The following is a 12,995-nucleotide window of genomic DNA, read 5'->3' as shown; positions in this document are numbered from 1 at the left end:
AAACCAAATATGCCCATTTATACATAAGTTGGTTGGGTCTCTGAGAGTTTTTTTTTTTTTTTTTTTTTTTTTTTTTGAGGCGGAGTCTCACTCTGTCACCCAGGCTGGAGTGCAATGGTGTGATCTTGGCTCACTGCAACCTCCACCTCCCAGGTTCAAGAGATTCCCTGCCTCAGCCTCTGGAGTAGCTGGGATTACAGGCACCCACAACCAGGACCAGATAATTTTTGTATTTTTAGTAGAAACAGGGTTTCACCATGTTGGTTAGGCTGGTCTCGAAATCCTGACCTCAGGTAATCCACCCGCCTTGGCCTCCCAAAGTGCTAGGATTACAGGCATGAGCCACCACACCTGGCCAAGACTCTGGGAGATTTTTAAAAGTCAAAAAGGCATATAGCCACTAACTAATAGAATCTTCGTTAAATCTATATTTCTTATAATTCTGGGGTTAGAGGTTAAGAAGAGATGAACACACATACATCAACTCCTTCTTACTTAGCTCCCATTAGCCTTCTCCATGGTATAGAAAAAACAAATGTCAAATTTGGTCTTGAATGGCAATTAAAAACAAACATTTTACAATGCTGGGCAAATAGTGATTTCTAAAGGAAAAATAAATGTGGTTTTTGAGACTGGCAATACTGTGAAAGCAAATTAAGCTAGGTAAATACTTTTCTATTAGAGTTGCCAAATTCTTATGTATATGCAGGCACATATGCATATTATATGTAATATATATGCATATGTGTAAATTATATGCATTTATATCCTCAAGTAATTTATATTCTGCTTAATCCCAAAATAAAAGTGCCATTACGTGTTAAAAAATCTACATTGAAAACATTATAAATTATTTTTAAAGCCTACATTAAAACATACATGTATATTTAATACTTCTCCTTGCACAGTCTAAATAAGAAAGCTTTATTTTTCACCCAAATTAACTTTAGAGGCTAAACTGTGACACTGCAATTAAAATAAAAAATTTGAAATATTAATTTTTGGTGTATTCTCATACATGAAGAGCTGATCATAAAAGTAGGCATGTAAATCTCAGTTGTTGCCAAATGGTCTGAAGGTAATGGTGTGTGTACGTGTATGAGAGAGAGAAATTTTCCAGTAATCAAGAATTGAAAAACTCAAGATTTGTAAATCAACTTCCCAGTTATAAGTGGTACTCAGAAGGTAACAAGCAGGACAAGATACTGAGTATGCAGGTCTGGTACAACATGCTCCGAAATACAGAGGATTTTAATAAGGCCTTGGATATATTTTCTATTAAAAGTATGCCTTCAGTAAAGCTTACTTATTCAGTGTTTCTTCCTTTACTTACTGATATTTAGTACATAGGATTAGATATAATTTCCTTTTGACACATATCTCCGCCCTAGAAGTAGACTATTTTGCATTTGTCCTGTTCTTTAGAAAATCTAATTGCTTAAGAATATCACAATGGAAAAAAAACAGGTATATAAAATTAGTCATTTGGAAATACATGTAATAGAGAGAAAAAGTTTTTTAAAGAAGAGAATACATGTCTTGCTGATCACATTTATAATAGCAGATGTACACATTCAAATTCTCTTGCATTTTAAAAGTTTTAAAGTCTATTATTTCAACAATTTGAAAGATTCACTAACTTTTTGTTTGTAGGTGTTGAAAGAATAAGTGCACTGAAATAAAAGAAAGCAGATTATGCATTTACACTGATACTAAACCGAATTCTTATGAATATAAAACCATTAGTTACTTGCTCATTTCTTCATCTATTTTTGAATATACTAAATGATTTCTGTATACTAATTGTATAGTGCTGCAATATATTAATGTTTCATATACTATTTTATTTGCCAGCAGAATACTTGAAGTGCAGAGAACAATCTCTGGGCTTAGCATTCTGGGGCTGTAGCCTCCACTGTGGTATGAATGAGTGTTTGTCCACGTCATACCCAGTCTGTGGAAGATGACCCTTCTTATTCTTTGATTGTCGTAGGATCATTTTCACCTTAAGTCTCCAGCACAAATGCACTTATTTTTAAGAGCTACTTACATATATTAGTTGACTCTTCAGTAATCAGTTAATATGTCAAGTGCAAGAAAGAAGCATCTTTGTGAAGATACTGGAAAGACAGAGGCAGTGAAGAAGCAAAGCAGGCAAAACATCTGAACGGCACTAGGGTGTGTTCAGCAAGAGCCTGCCTGGTCTACAGGGGAGTGAGTATCTCCATCATAATTATTAATTAAACTTTGCATGCAGATTCTTCTTCTTAGCAATATTTTAGAACTTTGTCTTGGACTGAATTTTAGTCTGCTCATATGTAAAGCAAAACTCCACTAGACTGGGCAAGGACTAACTGCTGAGCTGGGGTGGGGAGATATGTTATGGTTTTTAAGAGCCAGACCCAGAGACTGTGTCAAAAACCCAAAGTCATTCAGTAGATCCCAGGAGAGCCATGTCTTGGGAATAAGACTAAACTGGCCCTCAAAAAGAGGGTACCTTCTCTAACAGACCTAAAATACAAGATTCAAAGGATTAAACTGATCTGCAAGTAACTTGAAAACAAACTTCAAAACCCTTTAAAAGAAGACAATACAATTGAAACATAAAACCATGCAATATTCAAAATCTCAAGAAGACAAAAATAATTCAAAAGCTTTGGGGAAAAAAGTGAAAACTGACCCATAAACTGAAGAAAAATCCAAGTGTATAGCTAAAAGAAAAATCCAAATGCAGAAATAAAACCAAATGCTTAAATAAAAGAAATGATGAAATTAGCAGTCAATCACTTTAAAATGGATGCTACAAGTGACTTCATGGTTCTTTTTTAATAAACATAATGAGGGAAAAAGAAAGATAATAGAAATTAATGGTACCTATAGGGCTGAAAAATGTAATAATTAGAGATGCAAAATACACCAAATAAACTGCAAAATAGACATTGCAGAAGAAAGAAACTGGGGACTTGAAAACATAAACGTAGCAATGGAAATTAGCTAACCTGAAGAAAAAGGATAAAAAACGACTGAGATTAAAAAAAAAAAGAACAAAACCTCAGTGACCAGTGGAATAATATCAAGATGTCTAACATGCATTTAATTGGCATGAAAAATGAAGAAAAGCAAGAGAGGAAGGGCTACAAAGATTGGAATAAACAATGGCCACCAGTTTTCCAAATTTCATGAAAATTCTGAACATACAGATCTAAGAAGTACAACAAATTCCAGCAAGATAGAAACAATTAAAACCTTAAGAAGGTATATCATGATCAGATTGTTAATAAATGCTCATAAAGAGACAATACTTAAAATGTATATGCAGTATAAAAAGAAAAGCAAGATATAGATTTTCTGTAAGGAGAGAAGTATAAGGATGATATATTTATCATTAGGAGCAAGGAAAGGCATACTAAATTTAAACACCAACTTTTAAAGTGTTAAAACAAGGACTGTCAACTTAGAATTGTTTATCAAGTGATATCTTTCAAATATTAAAGGTAAAATATATTTTCTTCAGGGCTGCCAAAGTTGAGGTAATCTTTTACCAGCAAATTTGCACTTCAGAAAATATTAAGGAAAGATTTTTTAGGCTAAAAAAAATAGACACTTGGGGGAATTGCAGATCAACATTACAAGAATGAAAGCCACATAAACAAGAAAAGGTGGGTATAAATATGAAAGCAAAAATTTAAAAAATAAATAAAAACTTTTTTAGTTTTTAATTAAAAATAACCTCTAAACACAAAAACTAACCACTTGAATTTTTGAGTTGATAACCTATATACAATTAAAACATTTGAAAACGACAGCACAGATTTTGAGAGGAGGGTAATGGAAATTATTGTTAAAAGCTTCTTGACTTTTACATGAAGTGGTATAATAAAATTTTAAAGTAGATTATAATAAGTTCATTGTACATTTGTAAATTTTAAATCAATGACTAAACACACACACACACACACACACACGCAAACACAAAGAGTTTTATCTATTAACCAACCAATCAGGTAAAATGGAAAGCAAACAACCAAACACTCTAAGTAAAGTTTATTTAAAATAATGCTTAAGAATAAGAGAAAAGAAACAATGAACAAAGGGGATACATAGATAATACATGTAATTTAAGCCTGGGACTTAAATCCAAATATATCAAACTACATTAATTATAAATATCTAAACATTCCAAATCTAAGGCAGAGATTGTCAGACTGGATAAAAAAGAATGACTCAACTATGTGAAGTCTACAAGAAAAACTCTCTTTAAATATAAATATTTAGGTAAGTTGAAAGTTAAATGATTAAATTTTAAAAAATGGACCTTACAGAAAGATGATTTTACTAAGATTAAACAAATAAATTTCAGAAGAAAAACTATCTCCAAGGATAACAATGGGTAATTCATAATGTAAAGTGATCAACAAACAAGAAGCTCACTGAAATTCAAAATGTATGCAACTAATAACAGAGATACAAAATGCATAAAACAAAATCTCATAGAATTAAAAAAGCAAAGGAAAAAATTCACAATTATAGTTAAAGATTCAATACAGTTTTATCAGTAATTTATAAAAGAAGAAAATCATTAAGGATACAAATACAAAACACTATGTCTAACAAACACTGTCAACCAGCTTGACTTAATATTTGCAGCACACTAAAAGCCAAAAAGAAAGAATACCTTTTTTATGATATACATGGAAGACTCACTAAGACTGACTTTTTACTAGGTCTGAAAATATTTCTTTCTAAACATAGAAAACATAGAATCATAAACAGCGTGAATACGCTGATGATAATAGAAAATATATTAAAAATCAATAACAAACACATCTGGAAAAAAAATCCCCAAATATTTAAAAATTAAGTGTATACTTCTAAGCTATCCATGGAACAAAAAGATGTATTTTAAAAATTAGAAAATATTTTGAATTAAATTATGTTAAAAATAATACGTAATATTTTGGGGATGCAGCAAATTCAGTTCCTAAAGAAAAAATATAAATAACTTACAATAGAAGAGGCCCAAATCAGTGGTACAACATTCCACTTTAAGAAGTTAGAAGAGTATATTTATTACAAATTAAGTAAAAGAAAGAAAATAATAGTGATAAGGCAGAAATCAATGAAATGGCAAAGGGATAACAAATTGAAAAATACATAAAATCAATAGTTGTCTCATGGAAATATTAATAAAATTATAAAACTCCAGCTATGTTAGCAAAAAAAGGAGAGAAAATACAAATTATTAATAGCAGAAGTGACAGAGGGGTTATCACTATGTAAGCATAAAAACATAAAAAGGATGTGAAATAAAAGTTATAAACATTATGCCAAGTTTCTTGAAAGCTGTATGTTAACAAAACTAACAGAAGACATACAAAATTACAGTGTTTGTATATCTATTAAATAAATTGAATTTGTAATTAAAGCCTCCCCATCAAGAAAACTTTAGGCCCAAATGTTTTTACTGATGAGTTCTGTCAAAAATTTAAGGGAGAAATTATACCAAACCTACACAATTCTCTTTCAGAAAACAGAAGTATGACTACTTTACAACTTACTTAGTGATGCCATTATGGCACTAATATTATAAGATATATTACAAGAAAATGAAAGAAACTTCAGATCAATATTCCTCATAAACATACTTGCAAAAATGCATAACAAAATATTAACAAATTAAACCCAACAATATATAACAATTATAATACACTATGACCAAGTAGATTTTTTTCTCAGCAATGCAAAGTTGATTTAAAATTATACTAACATCTCTACAGGCCGAAAAATCACTTGACAAACATTTCACACTTAGCACAAAGTATTGGGTTGTCAATTCAGACTCATATTGATCAGAAATCTAATCCAGTATCAAGCTTAATTAATAACTTGAATAATATGAGCAATCAAAGCAGGAATAATACCGAAACATGGAGTATAGTTTCACAGATCCTATTTTTTCTTTTCTGATATGTGATGTCAGGACTGAGTTGATGGAGTCTCTCTGGAGCATTTTATTTTTACTTAGGGGGCAAATATTTCTTAGGTAAAATATGGAAAACATGAATCAAGAAAGAAAAAAATAGATAAATTGGACTTTATCAAAACTGTTTAAATTCTTATTATTCAAAAGATTATTTCCTCACTGGGTAGAGACAGTTTTTCTTAGGAAACTTTTTTTTTGTACATTTCTATTTTGTACCTCAGAGTTCTGCATAGGTTACAGAACATCCTTCAGGGACAGGTGCCTCATAACGCCATTGATTTTTGGGTGTGGCTATCATAAGCGGATCTAAGCCAGCGTCATTCTGTGAAGAGTGTTCCACAGACTCTCCTCTAAGCTGATATCATTAATCTATTTATGCGAAGGTCCAGTTATCGCAGGGCGAATATTGGGTTGAGTCTCCTGTCTTCTGTGATTTCTTCAAGTTGGTCCTACAAGGAATCAGGGAAACACAGCACAGCTGATGTTTACCTTTGCTCTCTCTAAACCATCATCCATGATAAAAACTCTCAAGAAACCCTGAGTATAAGAAAATGTCTTCAGGCTGTGGAGGGATATCCATGAAAAACTTTCAGATGCCAACATACGTGATGATGAAAGGCTGAATCCTTTACTCTTAAGGTCAGGAACAAAGCTAGCCTGGTCTTTCTCACCACTCCTGGTCGACGTGTCACTGGAGGTCCTCACCAGAGAAATTGGTCAAGTGAAAGAAATAAAGGGCACATTGATTGGAGAGAAAAAGTAAAACTTTCTATTTCACAGTCAGTACGATGATTACTTTTTTTTTTCAACTCTTAGCTAATCCCTACAAAAAACTCCTGGAACTAATAAATGATTTTAACAAGGTTTCAGAATATTAATATCAATATAAAAGATCAAGTGTATTTTTATGTACTAGCAGTAAACAGAACTTGAAATAAAATATAATACTTGGCATAGTGTCAGAAAAAATATACGTTCAGAGGTTACTTACAAAAATTCATACAAATCTTTAAAGGAAATTGGAAATTATTGCTACAATTTTAAGATGACCAAAAATTAACTTTGGCCCTTTCCTCACACATAAAAGTAAAGCATAGTGGGTCTTAAACCTAAATGTGAAAGCGAAAATCTGTATAACTTCTAGAAGCAAACAGAAGAGCTTTTTATTTTTACTTAGAGGGAATAAATATTTCACAGGTAAAATATGAAAAACATGAATCAAGAAAGAAAAAATAGATTGGCCTTTATCAGAAATGTCTGAATATTTGAAATTCAAAAAAATCATGTAAAAATAAAAATGCAAGCCACAGAATGGGAAAAAGTATTCACAATACATATACTTGACAAAGAACTCACAGCCAGAATATAAAGAACCCTTACAACAGAATAAGAAGACAAGCAATCCAACTTAAAAATCGGCAAAAGAGGCCAGTCCCGGTGGCTCACACCTGTAATTCTAGCACTTTGGGAGGCCGGGGCGAGTGGATCACTTGAGGGCAGGAGCTTGAGACCAGCCTGGCCAGCAGAGTGGTACACTTTCTTTACTAAAAATACAAAAATTAGCCAGGTGTGGTGGAGCATGCCTGTAATCCCAGCTACTCGGGAGACTGAGGCAGGAGAATCCCTTGAACCCGGGAGGCAGACGTTGCAGTGAGCTGAGATCGCGCCCCTGCACCCCAGCCTGGGTGATAGAGTGAGACTCTATTTCAAATAATAATAATAAATGGGCAAAAGACTTGAACAGATATTCATCAAAGAAGAAAGATTCTCAACCTAATTAGTTAGCAAATAAATGAAAGAAATCACCACATTGAGATTCCACTCACTACCCACCATAGAAGGACTAAACTTGAAAAACCTGACAACACAAGTGTCAGTTCAAAACTCTCATTGATTGCTGGTGACAGTGTTAAATGGTGTAACTACTGTGGAAAACACTGTGCCAGTGTCTTCTAAAGAAAACTGTACACTTTCTATAAGATGCTGCAATTTCACTTCTAGATATTTACCCAGAAAAATTGAAAATGCTCCTTTCACGAAGACTTCACATGAATGTTCCTAATAACTTTATTCATAATAACAAAAGTAGAAATAATCCAAATGCCCATCACCAGGTGAATGAATAAATGAATTGTGGTCTATCTACAAAATGCAATATTAAGCAATAAGAAGAAACACACACCTGTAATCCCAGCACTTTGGGAGGTCGAGGCAGGTGGCTCACTTGAGGTCAGTAGTTTAAGACCAGCCTGGCCAACATGATGAAACCCCATCTCTACTAAAAATACAAAAATCAGCAGGGTGTAGTGGTGCACGCCTTAATCCCAGCTACTAGAGAGGCTGAGGAGGGAGAATCACTTGAACCTGGGAGGCAGAGGATACAGTGAGCTGAGGTTGCACCATTACACTCCATGCACTTCAGCCTGGGTAACAGAGTGAGACTCTGTCACCAAAAAAAAAAAAAAAAAAAAAAAAAAAAAATCGCACTGTTGGCACAGGCAACACCATTCATGAATCTCAAAAGCAGTATTCTGTGCAAAAGGGGTCAGACACAAAAGAGTAATGAAATAATTTTATTCATAGGAAATTTCCAACTTCACATGGTAATCTGCAATGGCAGAAAGCATTTCTCCTGGGTCTTGAATGATTAGGACTTCAGTGGAATCGGAGACTTGCTAGGGTAGAAAAATTAACATGAGCACAGTAGATTCCAGATTCACTTGAGAATATTTCTTGTGACTTTGACTGTGTGCAATACTGCAGTTCATAAAAATAAAGCTGGAAAGAGAATTCTGGATGAGTTGAAAGAGGATCTTGAATTTAACAATGACACATGTATTTATCCTTGAAGTGATTGGCATTATCGGTTTTCGAAGAAGGGAAACACTGTGGACCTTTGCAACCAATTTTTTTATATTCACAAGGACATTTTTGTATTATAACTCATATGAGCAATCCATTTCCATCCTAATGTTTTTTGTATTTAACCAATAACAAATATGCCCATTAATGTCTTTTAGAACACCTAAATTGTGCTGCTAAAGTATCACAGAATAAAACTATAGGAGGGTTTTCAGGAATGTGTGTAACACAAACATTCATTGATGCTAGATATAAAGTAAAAGATGGGTTCCACACCTGATCCAGGCTGGTAAGCTAAGATGAAATCAATTGCTTGAGTGAATTTGTGTTAATAATCATATCCCTTTTATATTAAAGGGTGTTTGATTAAATGACAGTCATGATATTCTTTCCCATGAATTAATGTAAACACTAACTCAGCACATTCTATATGCCAAATACTATACTTGGCTCTATTTTATAAGACTTGACTTTAACTGCTTCATGGAAATAATGTTTAAATTTCTCAGGATATATTACTGTTCTTTTCTGAGATAAAATGTACTCTCTGGGACATGTTCAGTATATGAAAAGTACTTAAATATTCATTAATTTCCTTGTGTCTACCATATCGTAGAAGATGACTTAAACCTCAGGATGATAATGTTGAAAATTTTTTCAGACTAGGAATGTGCGTTATCAAAAGGATAAAATAAACAGAGTACGCAACATAATCTATTTTCGGAAGTGTAGCAATGGAAAACTCAATTCTTCCCACAACTTTCCACCAAAGATTATAAATATGATTCTCTTTCCTCTTTAAATCAGCAAGGAAGCGCTCTGTCACCATGGCTATTCTCTCTCTATTCCATTTAGATGTCATTCAATTATAAATAGAGAAAGTAAAAATACACAAAAAGAGTTGTTCAACAGCGATTTTAACTCTACATTTATTGGTAAGTATAATCGCATGCACATATAAATATAAATTTAGAAACATCTCTGCCAACGTAACCTAAATACATATTAAAGCATTTTATTTCTACATTGTCAACATAGTAATACAGCTTATTAAAAGGTTTTAAACCTTACTGATCTTTCTTGGAAACAAATATGAAGCAAACATTATACTATTAAAGTCATTAATTCCAAAAACCATCCTGTCTATATGGACTGCTGCCCTGGAATTCTCCAGCTATTGCCCCTAGGAAACATATTTTCATAACAAGGTGACACTTAGGAACCCACCACATATATTAGCAGTATTAGTGCAACCAGAAACGTAGCAGCCATTATCTCAGGGTTGGTTCATTTTCTGTTATTGTTGTTCATTCCATGTAATTTCTCCCTACAGTGTTTATAGAAAAACTCAGTATTTCAATGAACCTGATCTTTTTGCCAAATTAACTCCTTTCTTTCTCAAATAGTGCTTACTCAGTAGTTAAATTATAGGGAATTCAGTCTCTAACTAGCAGAAAAATAAACCCTGAGAGGATAATTCAAGTTTGATGTTCTCATTGGCTTCACTGCAATTTCTGAGAAGACCTACTCACCCACTGAGGCACTGCATAAAAATGAGTGCCCAGTGAGGGCAGTAAGAACCGCACACGCTGAAGAATGGCAGGAGGAGCCTCATGTTCCTTATGCGAGATATCCCCTTCTTTCTCCATGCAGTTCATTAAAATGCGGCCTTCTCCAAATTGTGGCTCATACTTGGCCTATCTCTCTTGGTCAAGACTCAACCATCTGGAGTAGCTCATCTGTCTCCCTTTAGCTCCTTCTTCCTTTACTCTATTTTCCTCTCTTTGGTTATTTTCTACTTAAAACATTATTTTCATTTCTCACTTTGCTGTTGAAATCACTAACTTCAAGTACCAAATTGTCTGTAATGTTAGATCTGGCCAATGTAAACAACCCAAAACCCCAGGCTTACTAATTCAGTTCTTAGAAACCACTCCAGTTCATCTTCTTCTGGACCAAAGTGCCTCCTCAAACCATTTAAATCTATTTTTAGTTCCACAGTAAGCTTTCACATTTAGTTTATGTTACTAAATCATATTTGATATTTTAAGAATGTATTAATGTTTTATGTCACACAGTTCAAATTTCTACTAAATAATCAGTCACTCAATATCAAGAAATATAGCCTCAATAAATGATCTGATCCTCTGGTTTTTGAGTCTAAGTTTTACTGGCTATTAAAGAGATTGGCTTGCTTTTAAGTAAGTCAGGCAGTCACCCGAATGGGCTTCGTGTTTAGACATGTAAAAGTGATGACTCAGTGGATGCCCCATTGCATCTGGTAATTTAGGAAATTGCTAAAATATAAGGCACCCTCTGGTAAAGTCACACAGTACTCATTTGTACTCCATTATCAGTCGTCTAAGGAAGTATCTGTGATCTCCAAAATAAAGAATATAGGAAAATATTGTTCATGGCTGCTTAGTTATGGATAATTTTTGTTGTTCTCCATGCCAACATAGTGAGACAAAATATTATACATATATAAAATCTTCATTTTATATATATATATATATATATATATATATATCAGAAGATTGGGTCTGGATCTGCCAACCTTTGTAAATGGCTTTATCAAACAGAGTTCAATGCAGGAATCAGACACACACTGGATATTCTTAGCAAAAAAAAGAAAAAAGTTTTTTTAAACATAACTGAGTAGACTTGAGCAATTGAAATTAAAAAGACATCAGTTGAATGATTACTTTTGCAAGGGTGTCCAATCTTTTGGCTTCCCTAGGCCACACTGGAAAAAGAATTGTCTTGGGCCACATAAGAGATGATCTAACGACAATTATCTTCATTTTAAAGATTTAGGGACTTAGAAGAATGATAAAATTTTGAGTTGTAAAGTAGCTGAGCAAACTAAAAGCCATTCTAAGTTCAATGTTGTTTTCACATTAATGAACTTCTGATAGAGTTATCATTGCTAGTGCATATCCACTGCTCCATTTGTGTAACCCCAGGAATTTGTCAGAACAAACAAGAACTATTGGAAGTAAGAATGGCATAGTCATCAGGTTTCATTAAAAGAGCACAGTTATGGTTGTGCAAGTTCACTCGGTATCCTCCTTGTGTTCTTCACTCTGGTAACAATCTTCAGCTTCTGGGCCACAGGGCTGGCTAGCTACATGCAGAAAACTGAGAATGGACCCCTTCCTTCCACCTGATACAAAAATTAACTCAAGATGGATTAAAGACTTAAATGTAAAACCCAAAAACATAAAAATCCTAGAAGAAAACCTAGGCAATACCATTCAGGATATAGGCATGGGCAAAGACTTTATGACAAAAATGCCAAAAGCAATTGTAACAAAAGTGAAAATTGACAAATGGGATCTAATTAAACTAAAGAGCTTCTGCATAACAAAAGAAACTGTCACCAGAGTGAACAGGCAACTTACAGAATGGGAGAAAATTTTTGCAATCTCCCCATCTGACAAAGGTCTAATATCCAAAATCTACAAGGAACTTAAACAAATTTACAAGAAAAAAAGTAACCCCATCACAAAATGGGCAAAGGTTATGAACAGATATGAACAGACACTTATCAAAAGAAGACATTTATGTGGCCAACAAATGTGAAAAAAAGCTCAACATTACTGATCATTAGAGAAATGCAAATCAAAACCACACTGAGATACCATTTCACACTAGCCAGAATGGCGATTATTAAAAAGTCAAGAAACAATAGATGCTGGCAAAGATGTGGAGAAATAGGAATGCTTTTACACTGTTGGTGGAAATGTAAATTAGTTCAACCATTGTGGAAGACAGTGTGGTGATTCCTCAAGGATCTAGAACCAGAAATACCATTTGACCCAGCAATCTTATTACTGGGTCAAATTTATATAACCAAAAGTTTGTAAATCATTCTACTATAAAGACACATGGACACGTATGTTTATTGCAGCACTATTTACAATAGCAAAGACATGGGACCAACCCAAATGCCCATCAATGATAGACTGGATAAAGAAAATGTGGTATATACACCATGGAATACTATGCAGCCATAAAAAAGGAATGAGATTATGTCATTTACAAGGACATGGATGAAGCTGGAAGCCATCATCTTCAACAAACTAACACAGGAACAGAACACTAAACACTGCATGTTCTCACTCATAAGTGGGAGTTGAATAATGAG

This window comes from Gorilla gorilla, chromosome 12 (genome assembly GCF_029281585.2).
Source record: "Gorilla gorilla gorilla isolate KB3781 chromosome 12, NHGRI_mGorGor1-v2.1_pri, whole genome shotgun sequence".
Classification (NCBI taxonomy): domain Eukaryota; kingdom Metazoa; phylum Chordata; class Mammalia; order Primates; family Hominidae; genus Gorilla; species Gorilla gorilla.
The sequence above is the reverse complement of the archived record's forward strand: the minus strand, read 5'-3'. Positions refer to the sequence as shown.